Here is a 20,906-nt window from a genome sequence, read left to right as displayed (position 1 = left end):
TTCTTATGGTACATACGCACAGCTGTTCCAGTACTTCTCTCTCCCCAGATCAGCGTGTCCCTGACATCAAGTTAGTTTCAGTTTCCCTTCTGGAATTTGACTACTACTTTTAATTAAACAAGGACCTCACGATGAAGACAAACTACAAGAAGGAGTGTCAAATGCATCTATCAAAAAAAAAAACCCCAAGCCACTTTCTTGTAGAACTTTAGTTCCTTCATGTTTTAGTCACCAGGAATCAGTGTGGGATGGCACACAACGTATAGTCTAAAGCAGTAAGCATAATGCCTTCAAAGACACCATGTACTCCCAGAGGAGTACAATGTCACTTTCCTGACTCACACGGGAGAAAATGAATTGTGGCCGCTGAACATCCAGCCTTCAGAAAAAGACGGAATGCAGCACCAGCCTGCGGACGGGGCTGGCTGACCGGAGGGACGCGTGCTGCACTCCGTACACGAGGCCAGCCAGCTCTCCTCAGCCAGCTGCGTGCAGCTGTGCAACACAGGAGAAAAAACACAGAAGCACTCCAGAGATGAAAACAGCAAATGGATGAAAATTTGTGATCCTATGCCAAAAAATCTGAGTAGGTAAGGCATACTTCAAGGACAAAACTCCATGCTTTTGCTTCGTTGACAACTCACTGTTCCTTCATCTCCCCTCCTCGGGCTTCTGCTCAGCGTTTCCAGCAGGATCAGAGGGCTCATTCTGCAGCTGCCGAGCCTGGGACAGCTCCTCCGCCCAACGTGGGTTATTCACTGACTGTCAAGTTCCACCACCGAACGAGCTCATCTGACAAAGCCCCGAACAGCAAAACCCTTGAACCGTCGATGCCCTGCCTGGCAGCCACCCTGACAGCGGCAGCTGCATTTTACCCGAAAGAAGCCTCCTGCAGCATGTGCGCTCCCGTGAGGGGCCCGTTCTCTCTAATCCCCCCCGGAGCAGTCTCCCCCCGTGCCCGGCCGACCCCCCCCTGCCGCGGGGGCTCCGCAGGCGCCGCTCCCTGCCCGCACCGGGGCTACCGGCACCCGCGCCAAGGCAGCGCCCGGCGCACCGGGCCCGGCTGAGCCGTCACGGCAGGGCCGGGGGCGGGGGGCGCTGCGGGCCCGGCTGCGGGGGAGGGGCTGGGGCGGGGGGCGGCTGCGCGGGGCGAGCGGGGCCGCGGCAGGCTCGGGGGGGCTCTGGGGAGGCGCCAGCCGCCGCCCCCCCCGGCTCTCGGGACCCCCGGGCCGCCCCCCCGGGGGCGCGGCGGAAGGAGCCCCCCCTCGGGCCCGCTCGCCCCCCGCGCCGCGCCGGCAGCCCGGGCCCCGCCGCTCCGGCCCGCAGCGCCGCCAGCCCCCGGCACGGCCCGGGCAGCGCGGCCGCAGCCGAGTGCCGGCAGCCGGCACCGCCCGGCGCTCCCGGCACAGCGCGGCCGCCCCCCGGCAGCGCAGCCCCGCGCCCCCCCGCGCGGCTCCGGCCCCCCCGGCCCAGCTCCCCGGCCCGGCCCGGGCCCCGCCGCCCCCCCGGCGCTCTCCCCCGCGCCCGCCGCTCGCCGCCCCGGCCCCCGCTCACCTGCCCCGGCGCGGCCGCGGCCCGGCGGCGCTCAGCGGCCGCTCCGCTCCCCGCCCCGGCCCCGCCGCCGGCAGCCGCCCCGCTACAGGGAGGGGCCGCCGCCGCCGGCCCCGCTGCCCGCCCCGGGGTCGGAGCCCCGCGGGGAAAGGGGCCCTGGCCCGACCCCTCCCCCGGGCTCCTCGCAGCCCCTCGCCCGGCGCCGGGGGGGGCGGCGGGGGGTTACTCGGCGCACGGGGAGCGAGCCCCGGGAGCGAGCCCGCTGCGGGGCTGGGGGCCCCCGCGCCCCCCCTGCCCCGGGACGCCTCGGCCGGCGTTCCCCGAGCCGCGCTCGCCGTTCCGGGGGGCTCTGCGACGCTCCGCTCCGTGCCCGCGCCGGGACGGGCTCCCCAGGGCACGGACGCCCCCGGCCCCAGACCCGCCCCCCCCCGGCATGTGGGCACATGAAGGAGACCCCAGCGGGGCGCGGAGGGGCTGGGGCGGGGGCGGGGCAGGGGGCAGCTGAGCTGAAGGGGGAACGGGGAGCCAGGTGAACTCCTGAAATCCCCGTGGGGCCGCGGGACAAGGTGGCACCGTCATCGCAATCCAGGCTCACCGACCCGAAAAGGGGGGTCCTAATACCTGCTGGTCATGCAGGAGGTATTGAGGATGCCTTTTCAGGGTGGCCCGAAGCACGCCCTTGCCGAACCAACAAAGCTGAAGAAGTAACCAAAGTACTATTACAAGAAAGAGTACAGAGATTTGGGGTTCCAGCAGTAATCTCATCAGACTGGGGGCCACACTTCATCGAAAAAGCCATTCTGCAAGTTATTAAATTTTTAGGAATAGACTGGCAGTTACACCCCCCATATAATCCACAAGCAAGTGGTCAAGTGGAAAATGAACCACCTAATTAAGCTGCAAATTGTAAAACCTGGACAGGAGGCTGGTTTATCTTGGCCTCAGTCATTGCCTCTGACGCGCCTGAGAATTAGAACCAAGCCCAGAGCTAAAGAAGGGCTAAGTCCTTTTGAGATACTGTATAGGAGACCTTATAGTATACAAACAGGAGCGGAGCGTCAGCCCGAGTTGAGAATGAAGTACTTACTGATTATGGAAGAAGCATGCAGAAACAGCTTCGAGACGTAGTTTTAGGAACTGGAGCTCCAGGTCTTGATGGACCTGTGCATAACATGGAGCCAGGAGATTATGTATGTGTCAGACCTCTTTCAGGTTCACCTCTGGAACAGAAGTGGGAAGGTCCTTTCCAAATACTGCTTACATCCCATACCGCAGTCAGAGTTAAGGAACAAGCATCCTGGATCCGCCACACCAGAGCGAAGGCAGCCCCTAAGTCACGATGGGAATCAACACCTACCAGACCTCTGCGGCTTCGGATCCAACGGAAAGACCGTTGATCGTTTGTATATTAACAATGTTCTGTACAGTAGGAACTCATTCTTGGGACCAGAATCAGTTTGTAAAAGTAACCCATAATGTAACGAATGCTTTGAATCTGGCAGATTGCTGGGTATGTTCAGCATTTTCCAGAGGTAGTAGAGAATTTCCATTATACGGTGTAATGGTATCACAGGCAAATTGGAGCTGGCCATTTAATCATAAAGGATTTGGTTGTTACAAATCTCCAGATAGTACAGCAGGACCCTGATATGAAGTACAGAAATCAGGAAATTCTGCGATAATTAGAGGGAATGATGGGAATGAATGCTCCACTGACAGGATGGCTCAGTTTAAACTATACTGCTCTGAATTGGAGTGTATGTGGCCCGCCAATTCTAACACCAACTAATACAAAAGGAAAATATAGTATTACCCCGAAATGTGGGAAAGTGCATCTAGATATGCTCGCTAATCAGACCTATAGCTGCTTACATCAAGGATTATGGTGGTTATGTGGAGATGGCAGGGCCAGGAAAAACATACCTAAGTGACGGCAAGGTGAATCTGGGGTAGGATACCCAGTTCCCCAAGGCAGAATATTTAATCATTCGCATCCTCCACCGGGTGTTTTGAGATCCCCGTGCAAACTGGTTAAATGAGGAACTAATAAGCCCCCGATGACCCAAAAGCCCCTCAGTATTCCATAGTTTTGCGAGATGGCATCTTCCTTCATTAGGGGTGAGTTAGAAAAAGCAATAATAAATATTTCTGCCACAATAGAACAAATGGAAAAACTCACCATAGACGCTGTACAGGGAGTCCAACAAAATTTCTTCATTAAGAAATGTAGTACTTCAAAACTGAATGGGTCTGAACAGACTTTTAGCAAAAGAAAGAGGATTGTGTATGGTTATTAATCAAACTTGCTGTGTCTATGTTAACCAAGAAAAACGTATTGAAACGGATTTGCAACAAATTTGGATAACCCCCAAAATATTACATCAAGTATCCCTAGATGACACTTCCTTTGGATTTTCTGACCTCTGGGAATAGTTTACTTCTTGCCTGCCTCATTTTATGTGGCTGAAGCAGCCCTTTGTTGTAGTTATCATAATTATTGTATTAGAATTATTGATTTGTATTACGTTACGATGCTTTCTGTGCATGTGTAAAAAAAATAATGATAGCAGTTATGAAGAATGGAAGAAAAAAGGGCTAAGGCAAAGGCTACAAGATGGGAAATATTTTACCAGAATCCATACTAAGAATGGTATTGTTTAAGCAAAAGAATTTGCTAAGGGAAAAGAAAAGGGGGGAACTCGATGCGAGACAGCGCGGTGCCCCCCGAAAGCCGGGCTGCAGGCAGGAGCCGCCCCGGGGCCAGCAGCCGTCGGCAGGCGGGCAGGAGCCTCCCTGCCTGCAGAGAAGGGCTGGGGCTCGGCCCGCTCAGCGCCTCGGGGGGCAGCCAGGGCAGGGGGAGCTGAGCCCACCGGCGTGGGAATACGGAGCCTGCTGCAGGGGCCTGCGAGCCGCTGGAAGAAACGGGCTGCTGAAGGGGTAAGGCTCAAGGACACCGGGGTACAATCACTGTGGTGGGGGAGATCCCGACCTCCTGCTCAAATGGGCCCCCGAAGAGAGCGAATCCCCCCGCCCGGGGAGCACGGGGAGTAAATTTAAAATGAACTCTACCTTTAAACTGCAGCGAGAAGGCAACTAACCAATAATTAGCTCGTAGGTGTAGGCTTTGGGCGGAACTAACCAACTTCACTGTGTAAACATGTATTGTGAGTAAAACTACGTGTGCAAGTCAGGAGGAGCGACCCCCCTTGCACCCGGCACCGCAATAAACACCCCGCTTTATAACTTACCCCGAGTTACGCAGTTTAATTCCGCACGTCAGACGGAATAAGCAGCCTTTTCACTAAGCAATTAGTTCTTCACCTACCATTTCCCCAGCCACTCTCTCACCTGAATGCGCTCAAACATCGACCTGCAGTAAAACTCTCCTGCAGAGCCTCTCTGCCTGCTCTGCAGCCTCAGGATTTCAGGCAGGGAGAGCAGTTCGCTGCTGCTCCTCTCCTGCCCCTCCAGATGCCTTTGCTCCTGCTGCTCCCTGCCTGCTGCCCGGGGGGGATGGGGGGTGATGGCTCACTCCCACCCACTGCCCTGCAGGACAGAGACATCCACCGCATCACAGACAGGGTCGGCCCGGCGAGTCTCTGCCTCCTCTGTACATTGCTTTCCGGATCCTGCTTCCCACCTCAGCCGTAGGGCCACGAGGCACCAGCCTGGAGCAGGGGTACCCAGCCAGGCCTGGGGGAAGGGGTGCATCTCAGAGGCAGAGGGGCTCTAATCGCCCCGTTTGCAGTGAGGAAGTAGCTTGCGCAAGTGAGTCCACATCACAGAGCAAAATCCTGCCACAGGACCTGGGCTACCCAGGAGCACACAGCTAAAATGTACGGAGAGTGGGATACTGCACTGCCTGGTCCTACTCCCGCCTCAGGAGCCCTCAGTGGGGAATTCCCCCGTTTTCTCGCGATACCCAGTACCCCCATCATCACCTCCACTCCAGCCAGTTCACACCCCCATGCCCCTTCGATGGGTGTGCAATTGCACCCGCAGCCCAGCAGCAGCACAGTGAAGCGGTGCAGTACCCAGGTGGGTGGATGCCCCCTCCGTGGGGCAGATCCGTCACACAGCTACAGCACAGCACTCCCACTGTGCCCGGTGAACAGGCGTGTCAGTACTCATTTCTGAATTTGCTGACCTTTTTAATGCGCTCTGTAGCCCAAGGCCTTATTTATCACCCATGCTATCCTCTGCACTGACAGCAGTGTGGATCTTCCTCGCAGGCTGTTGTTTTCTCATCTCACCCCTGACATCAGAGTGCATCAGAAATAACTATTTTTTTCCTCTGTGGCCTCTTAATGTGAGGGCAGCTCCCTGGCATCCCTGTCTAACAGCTAGGCACTGAGGCACGGGGAAATTACAAACATCCCTTAGATCCTGGGCCAGGTGAGCCGTGGGTTTTGCTGGCAGACCCGAAGTGCGCAGTGCAGTGAGTATCTGGCTCTGCAGCCACAGAGGCAGATCACCAAGAGGTGCTGTGCCAGTGGAAAATGAGGGACGCACCCTGGCACGATGGTGGGGAGACTGGATGAAATGATCTTCCTATAGGCCCTGTGTAGCCTCTGCCGGTAACATTCAGTTACCCAGAGTGATTTAAAGAGTCAGTCACCAATATTCGAGTGAGCGGAGGAGGTTATCTTTATTCGCCAGCGCTGGGTGTATGGGGGATCGCTCCACCAAAGTCATGCACATCGAGGGGATTTTTCAGTCCCCTCTTTATACAAGCAACTCAGACCTATTCATTAACTTTCCAGGAAATCGTTTACATATTCATTACAATTCCAGGAACTCATTTACACATCTCACTAAACTAGTGACCATGATTTAAGTCCTTGTCTTTGCCACCTTTCATAAACAACAGGAACTTGGGACCAGATAGCCTTTTTAAAGACGACAAATCCAAGGACTTCGCAATTAGTACACCCATCATGTTAGCAATAAGGGTCCTTGCACGTTTCCCAACTATTAGATAAACATAAGTACATCATCCTATAGATAAGCAGTACATCATTCATCATTCAAGAGCATGAGGAGGGGAAAGATACTCAGCTGCTTTAAGGTTTCTATTCTACAGCACCTTATCTTCTCACTGCCTGTCATCTAGCACCCACAGCAAATAAGCAGGGGACCCGCAGAAGGCACCTTCCTTCAGTTTACAAACCCTGACCCATTCCTTGGGCAGATCGAGCATGAATGAGTGTCCCTGAGTCCCAGAGCAGCTGCATTGTAGAGCCTTCACTGCAATGCTTGCAAGGAAAGGAGCACCTCTCAATTCTTACTGCACTGTTTTACCATAACTAGTTGCCCCCAGCACCAAATCTTGTGCGTTTCTACTTGAAAAGCAGTTTAGAAAGCCCTAAATGATGACAAAGTTTCTTTCTAATTTTTTTGCTCCCAAGTAAACAAAGTGTTTTGTTTGTCTTGCAATAAAATGTTTTTGATTCATATCCCAAAACTGTCAGGGCTTGGTGAATCCAACATGGATTTTTTCCAGGATACAGAATGAAAAGATTGAGTTGTTCTCACTGCTCTGGTCTCCAGGAGGAGCAAAGAAAAGACCGAACTTGCTCCGTACAGGAAATCTGGCCCAGCTGTAATAATGATGAGGGAGAAGCGGAGCGGCACTTTCCTAAGAGCTATTCTTGGGCTAAATTCTAATATATTTTGCAAATGCTGGAAAGTAGTACCCCTGAAAGCCAGAAGGTCTGATGAGTGCTGGCTTCTTACCACTGTGCCACCACCAGGCACAAACAATACATATATTTCTCCTAAACTAACTCTCAGAGGCAGCTGTGGAAATAAACCATTGTCAGCCCAGCCTGAGATGAGCACTTGAAATGTTATCCCAAATTACTGTTTTGGAGGCAATGGTGGGAAGCGCCAAGTGAGTTGGAACTAGTGCAACCAGTTCTGCCTCTTACACAAGAGGTCATTAGCATTTGAACAAGGTAGTGACATGACACTTCACAGGCAGAAACCTTGCTTTGAAGAATACACAAAAGCACACACATCTCTCAGTTATTTGAATGGGGGAAAAGGTTTCTCTTGTCCATCCCAGATTTTCCAGGACACCGCTATGTGTGTTTACTTGTCTGGAAGATGTGTGTTGTATACCCACCCAAAAGTAACTCACACTCTGGTGTGGAGACAAACACACACACGGGTTACTGGTGACAGGTCTTTCCCAGTGTTGGTAGACACAAACTGTTGGGATGCTGTCAGGTACTGCAGTGCTGTCCCTGCTTGCCACGATTGAGAGACGGGACACAGCTTGACGCAAGCAAATGTCACTTTAATTAGCCGGATATCATGATTATATACACACAAGCAATTGTTACATCTAATTCTGATCGGTTCAAAAACTTGCTTATTCAATAACTATGTGGCAACTCCCGCGAGGATCTCACACTAGCTATTTAGCAATTCAGCAATAAAGACAACAATGTCTGCAGCTTTTGCACCACGTCCTTGAGCAAACTGACAAACCGACCACCTTATTCCTTGTATAGTCTCAACCTGATGATTAGTCCCTGTTTCTATACCCTTCAGAAATTTCTCATGTCCCTTTCACCAGGGCTTGTGACCCACAAGCTCGAGCACATTCCTTTCAACTAACTGATTGTTACTTGTGGTTCTGCTTCCCAGGCCCCCTCCTGCACCTGCTCTCGTCCAGCGCATCTGTGTGGTTCCCCCATTCCCAGCTGATCTGGTTGCCCACATGCCAGGACCTGTCCAGAGCAGTTTTTCCCCTGTGATAGAAAGTGCAGCACAAGGCTGTGCTGCAAGTCTGGAAACCCCTCCATGCCCCAGCAGAGTACGGGACAGACTACCACAGCACAGCCCTTTCCCTTACCTCCTCCCACCCTTGGGGTCTGCAGCTCAGAAACGATCCCTTCCCCTCACATGCCCTGCAGCTCAGGAGTCCTCATCTGAAATTTCAGGGGCAGAACTTATGAACGGGGCTCCAACAGTCCAGCTGCCTGGGCATGCTGGACTGGCAGAAAGGCATCAGTCCAGTGTCCAGGGCCTTGGTGCAGTTTGGTGCCTCACAGCACAAGGGTTGTATCGGCATGATGAACATCCGACGTTAGGGGCAAACTCCATCTGCTCCTCCTCAGGAGAAGTTTAAAGTGGTTCCCAAAGTCAATAGGAGTCACGTGTGCATATCTGAGGGTCTTCACTAATCCATCTGCTAGTTAAATAATAGTTAAAAGCCATGCTGTCCACATGCACTGCAATCATTACTTTTCATAATTAGCTAAACGTGTAAGTCAGAACCACTGCTTCAATTTTTTTTTTGTCCGCTGCCTCAGCCATCGCTTGCTTTGACTGCCTAGGCTCTTCGCCAAGGCAGAAAATTGGTTTAGCTGCATTTAATGGGTCTGTGCTAAGTACCACTACATGCTGTGAACGCCTTGATGCCTATTTAATGACTCTTGCCTATTAAAAGCATTTTCAACTGAGAAAAAGAGATGATTCCAGGATGATGTTCAGCAGTGGTCTGGAGCAGCAATTGAACAAATCCAACGAAACCCAAAGAAAATGGTCATGCCGCCTTAAGGTTGCTACAGCAGGTGCTTACAATTAGAAAGCACTCAAAGAAACCCTGGGTGTGGGCCAACACTGTTTACTGCGTATTGACACGCTCTTTCTTCAGCTAAACACGTCTGTTGGACCACTTGCATTGGTGCTTTCCCCAGCTTTGGAGAGAGAACAGAAACGGTGTGAGCAAGACAAGAGAGCCACGGGCACAGGGAGACTCCTACCTGTGTGTAGAACACTGGCCCTTGGGTTGCTTTTAAGACTCAGCCCAGTCCTCACTGCCTGGAGCACGTTTTCCAACAGAATTCAACTCCAGTTCAGATAAAAGTCTATGTTTTGGGCATTATTTTGATGTGGTGTAAGGAGACAGAGACACACACACTAAAATTAGGCTATGGCTGGTTATCAGCCCAAAGAGGCTCCCTAGCACCAAAGTAGGGTTGGGTCCTCTGCTAAGCTGAGCAGAACTGCCAGTTGGACAACTCAAGCTCAAACTTCTCTGGAATAAGGCCCCACCTTTTTCCTGAATGAGTATTATTCCCTTGCCAAACTGCAGTTCTGCTCAGACCTCAACCATTCTGCCTGCAGGCTTCTCGGGAACAAACGTAAGTATTACTTTTATAATGGGGAAAGTTTCTTTTTTCATGCTGCCCTAACTCAAAGCCAGCCAATGCAATTTTGCTCAAGCTTTCAAACAATAATGCCGTCTCAGAAAATGTCTACAGATTGTATTTTTGAATGACTCCAAAACCTGGAAGCCTGTGTCTACGTTGCAGGAGAACAGACTGCCCAGTTACACGATTGCTTGAATACTCCCAGATCATCCCATCACATGTAGGCTCTCAGCTTCAGCATTGAATTTAAAAGTGCAGCAGCTTTAGGCATCCCTGGAGGCCACAGTACAGGCAGGGACCTCAAGCAGAAATTCAGATCTTTGGTGCTGAAAACGGTCTCCTGGAAGTGCTCACCTGCCTCCATTCCCTAAAACTGGAGCCTAAAGCAACCATACTCCTAATGTAGGTACCACACCTAAGTGGCTAATGGGTAACTGTTGGGCTCACGCTGACTGTGCAGCTCACCACCCGGGGAAGCCGGGGGTCTCTTTGCCTGGGAGGGGTCCGTGTTACATGGCTCCCAGCAGCAAGTGGCAAGATACAGGTGTCTGGCACTGCACTGAATGATGATGTGCACATATATATCTCCAGGGCGACCAGGCAAGGCCAGAAGAAACTGACGCTCAGGCTGAACACAGGTAAACGAGCCCAGCAGTGGATCTGGAAAAAATCTACACCTAATCCTGCCCAAGCCTGAAGGTGCTTAAATTCCATAAGTATATTCTTTTTCACCTGCAAGAGCCCCGGGCATTCAGAGGAGTGTCAGTGCAAACCCCCAGCCGGCCTGGTGGTGCAGGGGAGCTGGAAACACGAGGCACAGCTACGCCCGGTAGGACTTGGAGAGGACTCTGTTAAATAAAGTCCCCTGAGGTGTTCAGTTCAGTAGGCATTCTCAGGACAGATCTAACATGCACCAACTGGATGAGAGTCATCTGAAAGCTCAGCTGCAGCAGCCGTTCTCACTGAAAACGTATCCAGAGGAGACACAGGAGGTATGCCCAAGCTTCCAGAATTCCTTCAGCAAGTTGTGAATGAGGCATGAGATGAAAAATCTCTCCCCGGTGGACAACACACAGACAAAGCTCAGCATACACTGCCCTTCCCTTTTTTTGTTCCCCTCTGCTTTATTCAAGGACACTCCACAGTCAGCTTGAATGAAAAAAAAAAAAAACCAAAAGGAAAAAAAAAACCCTTTACAAATGCCCATCAAGCCCAAAAGTGTCAAGACTATAGAAAAATGGATGGGGAAAACCCCTTGAGAAGGTATTTAAAATATTCAGTACATATTAAAAATTTCCCTTTTTTTAAGTTCACTGAAGCTCCCTCTAGCAAGATCAGCTCCTGCTTAGGGAAAAGTGTGAACTGTGGTTATTTGTTCAAAGGTAACCTTTCCCACTAATATATATAAAAAAATAACTGAACCAAGTATTTCAGAAGTTGTAAAGACTGTTTGAATCTGTGCTTTGGGTTTTGTTGGTTTTTTTCATCCTAGTTAACACTGAACGTTTACTCTTGCCTCTTCCAGAAGTAGCCAAACAGGCAATCAGGGATATTCTCCAGACCTTGGGTCCCACTGCTGGTGACTGTCTGCCTGTTTTACAAAGTACTTGGAACACCAGGTTTACCCGGGACGGTACAAAATACATGGGCATCAGGTGAACCAGGTCTGGACCTCAGAGCCCAGCTAATTTCCCAGATCAGTAAATGGCTTTTGAAACAAGCACTACCTGCAAGTCCTTCAGGGTTGTCTTAAAATTTGCTCATTTTGTCTCAGGTTTAGTGAATAAATAAGCTTCTCTAATTAGTGGCAACATTTCCTTTAATGTTCTCTATACCTGCTGAATGTAATCTAAATGCTGAGATAATGTTATTCTAACGTCTTCAGGAACAGCCACCTCTGTAACAGGGACACTGACTGATCTGTGGTGAACAGCAGGAGTAGGTAAGGACTCTGAGAAAGCAAATCTCTTCCTTCATCCAACACCTTTGGTTGACTAAATGCATGGATTGTTTTTGCATTTGGTCACAAGTATCAAGATCTCAGCTACACTTTCCATTCCAGCTGTAGCAGTCGGGGACTTGTACTTCTAAGTTTGTGCATTTGCTTTACTCCTAAAAACATCCTGAAACCCCTCCATGAGAAATACTTCAGTCACAATTCTTCCTCTTCCAAGTTCCGGAACCTTGATTTTCAAATACATGGCATCAAATTACGATTCCCTCATCATCAGAACTGTTGCAAAGAAATTACATGCTTTTCTCCCAAGAACAAAGTTTCAACAACTGTGGAATAAATCTGGACAAGTGGCTGGTGTAAAGGCAAAGTATCTTTCCAATGGTAGAAAATACTCATCGCACCTACCTGCCTGAAAAAGTGCTGTGTTGTTATAGCAAAGACATCAAAGCCACAGCTGGCCCTTTTAAGGTCACCTTGAATACTGCTTAATTGCTGGGACTGCTCATCACACTCTTCCTTCAGTCTCTGAATGAACTGCTTTTCAGCATCTCGACTCTCTCCCGGTTTGGGGGAGAATCCCCTCTTTGGGGTGGTTGGCCTTTGCTTGGGATATCCTGCAAAGGAGAGAAGAAAAGACCATCAGGGTCCCTTTATATGTATGGATATGACCTTCCTGTGTTTCTAAGGCTCTTGGGACTCAGCCCTATAAAAGAAAAAAAGGTCTGTAGCATTCACACAGATCTGTAATGACTTTCAAAAAAAGCAAGAGCACAGCGCAATATGTTTCTGTAGGGGCCAAAGCTCAAACCTTTGTAACAGTCATCTCACCGCAGGCTCTGAGCCTGAAGGTCTGCTATGAGCTGGGGAGAGCTCTCCTAAGAACGTCTTACTGAGAACTGAGGTTGTTAGAGGAAGGTTCCCTCTCGCCTATGTTAGACATCGACAACAACAGAGGTCTGCATCTTGATGCGTGATGCTGGACTCCCTTGGATAACAGTGAGAGAAATGGGCACGTCCGGACTGAGATTCAGCTTATCCCGTTGTGGATGTGGGAAACAGTAGGATGATGTCTACACGCTACACATGATTTCTTTGGCCACCTCAACCCCAAGTCTGGTGACTTGACAGAGGTCCCAGATGGCCTTTGTAGATTTCCTTTTGCCTCCAGATAGGACAATGTGGGACTGGAGTTGTCCTTCCCTGAATGCAAACACAGCATGGGTTGCTTGCTATTGGGATTCGCGACTTCTTTTTCTCAGCAATACTGCAGTCTACCTTGCCAGTCCCCCTTGCTCTGCCCTTTGTAACACTTCTAAAGTTGCAGCACAAAACAGATCTGTACAGAAATGCCCCCAGGTGCCACATGGTGCTGACCGTTACACCACTGACCCTGCATGGCTGCTCTCTCTGCACCGTCGGTCACAGCAGCAGCGCTGTACGGTTTGCCCGCAGAAATGGGCCCCGACCGACTCTGGCTCCTCTGATGTGCTCCAGGTTGGCTTGAAGCAAGTCTGATCCTGTATAAAGATGTGGAACCGCTGGTGTAGCTTGTGTTCAGGATATCAGCTCAAACACGGTGTCATATTCACGTGAATGGCTCAGGAACTAAAGCTCGCTCACGATAAGCCACTTCGGGGAAGTGAGGCTTTTATCCTAATTTAAGGTCATATCCTGCCTCGGTCAGCTACTCATTTCTCCGGAGATACTCAGTTAGGAGGATGAAGCAAGAAAGGGCAGTGTTCTGGTGGTGTCAGGTTGCTCAAGCCACTGCTTGGACCATCTGTTTTGTCTTTATCTTCTCAGCTTCCTGAGAACTGTCTGCAAACATCAGGCTGGGGCAACATCTTTGATTTAATGGTTCTTGTTGCTACCCTTGTGTCTCCTCAGTTGTTGCTTTCTAGCTCCTTCCTGAATACTGGCCAGGAATCCCTGGTTCACTTCTTGAGCTCCTCCCACTAGTATCAAGCTTTTAGCCGAGGAGCTCGAGTCAGTAAGAAAGGGGCAGAAAACAGCCAGACACCTTGTTCCCATGCGTTACTAGAAATGGAGGACATTGGTCTGGATAGATGAAAAACGAACACTGCTGTGCTGGCAGCAAGGGTTGGGTATGGAAGAAACTGGGAAAAAAGAAAAGACAAAAAAAAAAAATTAAATAATATATTGTGGTCTTACAGTCTTGTAGCACGCAGTTCCTGCAAAACAACACAGGAACAATGTCTCCAACTAGTTGTCAGCAATGAAGGTAACGGGGACAGTCTTCCACTGTGGATGCTACCTACCCCTTTGCCAAAACCCGGAAGAATCTTTCCACAGAGATGCACCTAACGGTATGAGTTAGAACCAATTTATGAAGGCGAGCATTGTTCCAGAGGTAATCTTGTTAGATGTGCTTTAGATATTTTAGATTTTTCAGACTGTGGCCTGGGTGTGCAAACAGACCCTTAGGGCAATTTTACTACATCAGGCAGGGAAGCAGCATAGCTTTTCCAGAACAATACACCAGGAGCATATTCCTACTTTTTTAGATCCCTGACTTGCGTGGAGCCACTGGGAGCATGTGTTCCAGTTTGCTGGACTGTGTCCTGGCTCCAGGCTAAGCTTACAGGGAACTAGCTCCAGAGATGCTCCCTCATGACCCCAAGTATCTCCTGCTGCAACCGCAGAGAGTCACGAGTGCAAAACAGCCTTTGACTGGCATTTGTAAAGAGGAATACCAGGCTTCCCAACATGTCAAAGCTAACTTTATGATGTTGCAAGTCCTAAATACTACAATGCGGGATGAGAGAGAGAGGACTTTCTGTCATTAAGAGAGTTCAACCAGCACAGCCATTGCCCTCTATCCATTTTCATGTCAGTTAAAGCCTGTACACCTCTTTGTTCAGGAATGCTATTTTCTTACAGATTCTTCCATTCATGTAAAGGGGCTCTCAGCTGGGCAGTAGGCAGTAGGTACTATCACAAAATAAGAGATTCATAGGAGCAACGGCCACAAATACCTGACTTTCTAGTATAAAAATCTTGGGTTGTTGAGGCAGCATGGTGATGTTACAACAAAAGGCATAGGGAGAAGTGTAAAGGGAAGCTCTTGAAATCAGTCCAGTTTTAATGAAAACAGAAACCCATCAGGTTGCTTTGTCTTTCTAGCTTTCCTGTGCACTGGAACATTTGAAGCACACATCTCTGTGTTGTCCTCGTCAGTATTATAAGCTGTCCTTGTAAATGAAATTGTGCTATTCTCCTCAGGGATGAATCTGAATTTCTCAGTTCATTTGGGTCTGAAAAGAGCTTACTAAGCTTACTCTGCCATTCGTGTCTCCCTTCTGTTGCTCTGCACAAAACAGGGTATGTATTAATGATGCTGGCCCTGATCCTGAATGTCCTTTTTGCTGATGGTGGGACCAGGGGGGAGACCTCGTGTATGCTGGAATCACCGAACCCCTTTGATCCACTTCAAAACTCCCAGGTCTTTTTTATCTACTTGTGTTTGAACTAGGAGACATGACAAGTATATACTCACAATTAACACAGTCCATGAGGATTTAGATGGGGAATGCAATTCGTTTGCCTTTTAACTGTCCAATTTTGGACATTTTCATAAGGGAAGTGAGAAAATTACTTTCAGAGGACTGATAACAAGCAATCTGTAGAGTGACAGATGTCAGAAACAGACGGCACCATCCTAAAATGGAGTGGATGCAGAGCACCTGCATCTATGTACACCTGTTCCTATACACATATTTCAGGAATGGGATTGCATCAATAGATAAAAGAGATATCGCTATGAGACTCTGCATCTCAAAACTCCTTGCAAGTCTGCAGGAGGACTGACCAAAAGTCTAAAGATCAGATTCAAGGCTAAAAAAAATTTGCATGACAGTCAAAGACCAGCACTGATTTAAAAGAACTGCACGTGAGGAGGCCAGTAACAGAGGGAACACAAGCTAGAGACAGCACTCCAAGTTTTACAGCCTGTTTCATGGCCACATGTAGGTGTGGCAGTTACCTGGAGGACACGTGCTCTCCTATCACAAAGAGTAAATGCCTCACAGGTTTGTGATCCTGATGGAGGAAAGGCTGTGCTACTGCCCCTTAGCCCCAGCTACACTCACGCCTTGTCCTGTTTAAGGGCTGCTTTGATTGTGTTTTGAAATTGTTAAATAGGTGAAAACATTGTCTGTTTGTTATTTCTGTTATTGCTGTTGTCATTTCATAGAATGCTAAAGGCTACTCTCAAAAAATAAAGATGAGGTTTACCTTCCTATTTGATCCTTACAGTGATAAACAATTTTAGGTTGCCATAATTTCAGACAACCAAGCTTAAGAAATCCTAAATCAGTCTGTGCAGTGGGAGAGAGGGCACTTACTCAACCTGTCATGACAATGAAGCAACATTCGAGGACTTACGAATTGGATATGCCAAAAATTTCAGCCTTGAAAACCATTAAGTGACCTGTGGAAATGCAGGCCTCCTTAGGACAACAGAAATACGCAGTACAAACATGCCTGTGTTTCATTTCGCTTTCCAGTTCCAGTGGAAGCAAATCAGCTGTTCTGTAACATGCTGCTACCACCACAATCAGTTCTGGTGCTTAAACTGGAGTCCCGCCGTTGTAAATGCTGGTGAGCTGCTGGTCAGGCACTCTCCACAACAAATTTTTCTTTGGATCTCTCTTGGTGATCTCACCAGTTGCAAAACAGCCTAAAAATTGTATGATTCAGAAGACAGCGGTAAGTTCATGTTTTTACCCTAGTAGCTTCGTGAGGAGAATTCTGAATCCTATCGGTGCTGGGAAGATTAAATTTAACCTCCCATTTTCTGGATTTTGTTGGGTGTGAAGGAGGAAGAAGAGTTTGAGTTTAGTAAACATGCAGAGACTCTTGATGAATGTTCTAGAAGCCAAAGAGCTGTTCTACATTTTTTTTACTTTACCATCAAATGAGGAAACATGGGGTTCTGCTTCCCATAATAATAACAACTCAAGCATCATATAGCTGTAGAGATGGCATTTGAAGTATTTAAGTAGAGTCTAAAAACTGAGGCAACAGAACAGGAGATAAACTGCAAGCACAAAGAAATCATTGGGACCATGCCCACGCATTTCAGAAGCGTTATCAGCCAAAGGCCAGCCTTAGAAAAGCCTTTAGGTACCTTATACATCTGTTGATGTACACGTAGGAAACATAAATAGAAATAAATTCCCTTCATCTTAGTAAATAAACAAAGGTATTCTTCAGAAATGCTAAAACCATGTGTTTGTACGCAATGTTGAGGGCTAAGCTGACAATGCCCCAATAGCACTCCGAAGGTTATTTCTATAGATAACCCCTTTTCCAGTCATGCACGGAAACAGCCCAGGAAATTCAGCGCCTCTGCAAACAGTGAGAGTAGATCCCAGGCAATATACAGTATACTCTCATTCCAGGTAGCTGAGGTGTCTTTTATTTCACTATACCTGTCTGTTCTCTTGTTAGGTAAGAAAATTGTAATGATAAACATAAATGTTCCCGTGACCTTAAAGATGTAATAGCAACAACTCTTTGTTTTGACGGAGAGATGACACTGCGGTTGTAACAAAGAAAACAAAAGTCTGTTCAGCTCATGCGTTGGTATGATAAAGCCTGCTGTACTCAGAGCCAGCTTAATGAACCTTGGACACAATCAGTCCTCACTTAATAGCAGGTCTCCCTTTAGTGTGTTGACAAGAGATGCAAAGTCAACAAGTTTAAATCTTCCCTGAGCAGTGGGTTTTGGTTCATAATTACCTGGTGAATGGAGCCTGGTGGTTGTTACCGCTGATCTCTTAGGGGGTGAGACAACAGGCCTGTTAGCATCCTGATCTTTTTGTACTTCTTTCTCCACACCTTTAGAAAAAAAAAAAAAAGGTAGAAAGAAACCTGTTTTATAATTCTGTTTGCAACTGTGCAGAGCTATGTCACTAAGATACATACCAGAATGGCGAAATACCAGTATTTCACCCATGCACACCCTGGGCTTTGCACAGAATGATACTACACAGTACTTCTGTGTTGGATGTCAACCTGCCCCTTCTGCAAGCATGACTGTGTGCATGTGGCTGAGCTGACACGCACAGCACTAAAGAAGGTCAGAAGGTGCCTTACACACTCTCTGGGTTCTCCAGCCACCTGCACGGTGGCAAATGCCATTAAGGCACAAACAGCTACATAGGTAGCCCATCCTTTCTGTTCTGAGCTCTGTGTTCTCTCTCTTTACCTTGCTGTGCATCCTCACCCTGGGCTGGAGGAGAAGCTGAGTAGGACTATGCAAAGCTGACTGAAGTTACCTGCAGGGCCCTGCTCTATCAGCTTCTTCCCCAGGTTAGGAAACGGCCTTTTCTGGTGGCCAGCTTTCCCAAGAGGGTCTCACACAGGCAAGAGACGGGCTTCTGCAGAACCAGAAGCAGGCAGGCTGTGTCCAGGCTGTGCTGGATGTGTCGTGCCAGACAGGAGAGGGGGTCTCTGCCTGTGCACTAACTCAGCCAGGGCCAGAGAGGTGCAGCACAGGCAACGCACAAAACCGACAACACGCTGTGCCAATGTAGGATACAACAGGGCCACATCATTTTCTTGATGTCCACAAGGCCGAACCAAAACCTGGTTCATGCTCATCTATCACCCAGGCACGTTCCAGGCTGTCTGCCCTCCCCCCTCTCCCCTCTGTGTGTGCAGCTCTCCACATCACTCTTGACCTCTGCATTTACCCTTTTTTTCTGCAGCCACTAATTCTTCCCACTGACAGCAGGATGCCCCAGAGCTCTTGGATTACGACCTCCAGAAACTTTGCGCTAGCCTTTCCTCTTCCTTTAGTTTTCCAGAGGGAGGCAACTGGGTGTCTGTTATTATCCCTCCCATGGCTGGAGCTCTCTGGTGAGGGGCTCAGGGTGGTCTGTCAGTTGTCCAGGCTCTGCAGCCACCGACTGCCTCTTGTACCAGGGAGATCCAGCTTCATCTGGAAGCCAGAGCGGCCACCCAAGCTCAGCTCACCCCTCCCGCCCACCCACGATTCTCATCAAAATAGTTGTGGGGACCGTGCTGAGCGCAGGAACGTGAAAGACCGGCCCTGCTTGTCTGCCCATGGTGTGACAGTCAAGCCACGGGATTTCATGTGGAAAACACTGAGGAAGTAAGAAGAAAGAGCAAGGAAAAGCAAATCTCTGAGATGGTAAGGGATTTTTCTGTTTACTTTCCTTTTTTATCATTGGTGTTTGTTGGGGGTTGCATTTTAGTCTGCAGGACTGTGTCACAGCCCCCGGACACACAGGAGAAACAGACACTTAAGGCAAACAATGTTTGCCTCATTAACTTGCCCTTCTCTTGAGTAAGTTCACAGACGGCTTGTAAGAAAATGTCAACGTCCCACAGAATCTGTAGTATCTGAAGCAGGAAAACACACTCCTATTTTCTTGCTGGTGCTTAAAGATGGTGACAGTCCAAAACCTAATGCTGTCTTCCATTTGGCTTAATGCATATGTGGAACGTCTATTTCAATAGTGGAGAAAAGTGATAATTTTATAGGGAGATCAAAGCTTCAGGCACACTTACTGCATGACTAGTTTTCTGCTCTTTCCAAAGCCACAGCTAGTCACAGTTGCAGTATCAGATGCATCATTCACCCTTCCACTTCTGTCTGCATCGGGACTTGCAAGCAGTGAGCTGCAGACACAGCATTTGCCGCGCACCGAGCTTCATGTTTTCTAGCACCACATCTCAGCATTCCCTTGCAGGGTTCTGCGAAGAACACGTGCACACCCACCAGCCCCGAGCCCAGCCATCTGCAGGAGGATAGCACAAGAGAAAGTCTAAGACCCTCTCTGACTCCCTTCCACCACTCAGAGGCAAATCACACCATCAGTCATCAGGGGCTGGTAAAGACTGGACTTTTCTTCATACCTTTACTTTGGTCCATCTCCATTTTCTCTGCTGTTTATAAATTTGACATGTTGAGGCTACTGTTCATTTGTGATTAATACCTTTCACAGTGAAGTGACTAAGAATATAAATTTCTTGTGTCTGCCACCTACTACACTGTGCTTTACTACAGAGCAGGGCATAAAACAAGTTTATGGTGCCATTTTATCACTAAGGACCAAGTGAAAGCAACCTGAGATGGGAGCTGTGAGAGAAAAGCAGAGCTTGTTTTATAAAGTATAGTTTATATTCTTACAGATTTGAGCATTACTTTTTCATGGCAATGAGGCTTTGGGTTTTTTGTGTTTCCAAATTAAAAATATGATGCACAAACGGGCCATACACCAAACTCCTCTGTAAATTTTGCTATGGCAAATGTCAAACAGGGACAATGGTAGGGAAAGTGTGTTTTCCTTTTGCTTTCAGGAGTAACAAGGGGCATATAAATACTTAACTACTTTTGGGTTTGGGACATTTTCAATAAGGAACACCTGGGGAACTAGTTCAGCTTCTTAACCTTAAGCACAAAGCAAGGAACAATTCCCCAGTTAGAGCTCGGGCAGAAGAAAACAGAGCAAAGAGGCAAAGCCGCCCAGCAAGCCCCACTGTTCCGCAGGGGGCAAGGTGAGGTCTGCGGAGAGCAGCAGGAGCCACAGGCAGGTGCAGGCAGTGGTGCCTGGCAGGGGCGGCTGCATGGGCGACATCGGCCCTGGAAGGTGGGAGATCAGCGGGGCAAAGGTGGAAATAGTATCTCGACAAGGACAGAGGAGTAGGATTAATAGCAAGAGTGGGAAATGAGGATAGCCACCCTCCTTCAGTTTACAACATCAGGAGAGCTCCCAAGATCTGGTAGGGGCAGCAATGCAGCAACTGGGGAAGCGAGGAGGGGCTGCGTAGCAAGGGAAGAGCCAGTGCACCTGCTGGGAAGGGTACGGAGAGAGGGGCACATGCAGCTAGCAATTACTCAACTTCTCCTTCACAAGTAGAAGGGTCCTGGTGGCCTCTCTGTGGCCCTCATTAGCAGGGAGGGATTTGGGAAGCATGCAGCTAGCAAAAGAAAGGACAGTCCGCAGGAGCAAACCGTTCCCGTTCTGCTGAGCTCAGCAGCCACAGGGAAATCTTAGCTGCTGCCAAAGCTTTCAGTGAGCAGGAGCGTGCTGCGGCTGGACTAAGGCTTCCAAACAGAAATGACCTTACGTGTTTAAAACCTGTGTCTCAGCCTGAACTTTCTTGGCCTCAATATACAGCTGACGGGTCTTTTTGTAACTTTGCTGACTGGGATATCATCAGTTAGGCACAACATCTGC

Source organism: Falco biarmicus, unplaced genomic scaffold, assembly GCF_023638135.1.
Source record: "Falco biarmicus isolate bFalBia1 unplaced genomic scaffold, bFalBia1.pri scaffold_30, whole genome shotgun sequence".
Classification (NCBI taxonomy): domain Eukaryota; kingdom Metazoa; phylum Chordata; class Aves; order Falconiformes; family Falconidae; genus Falco; species Falco biarmicus.
This window is presented reverse-complemented; position numbering follows the sequence as displayed.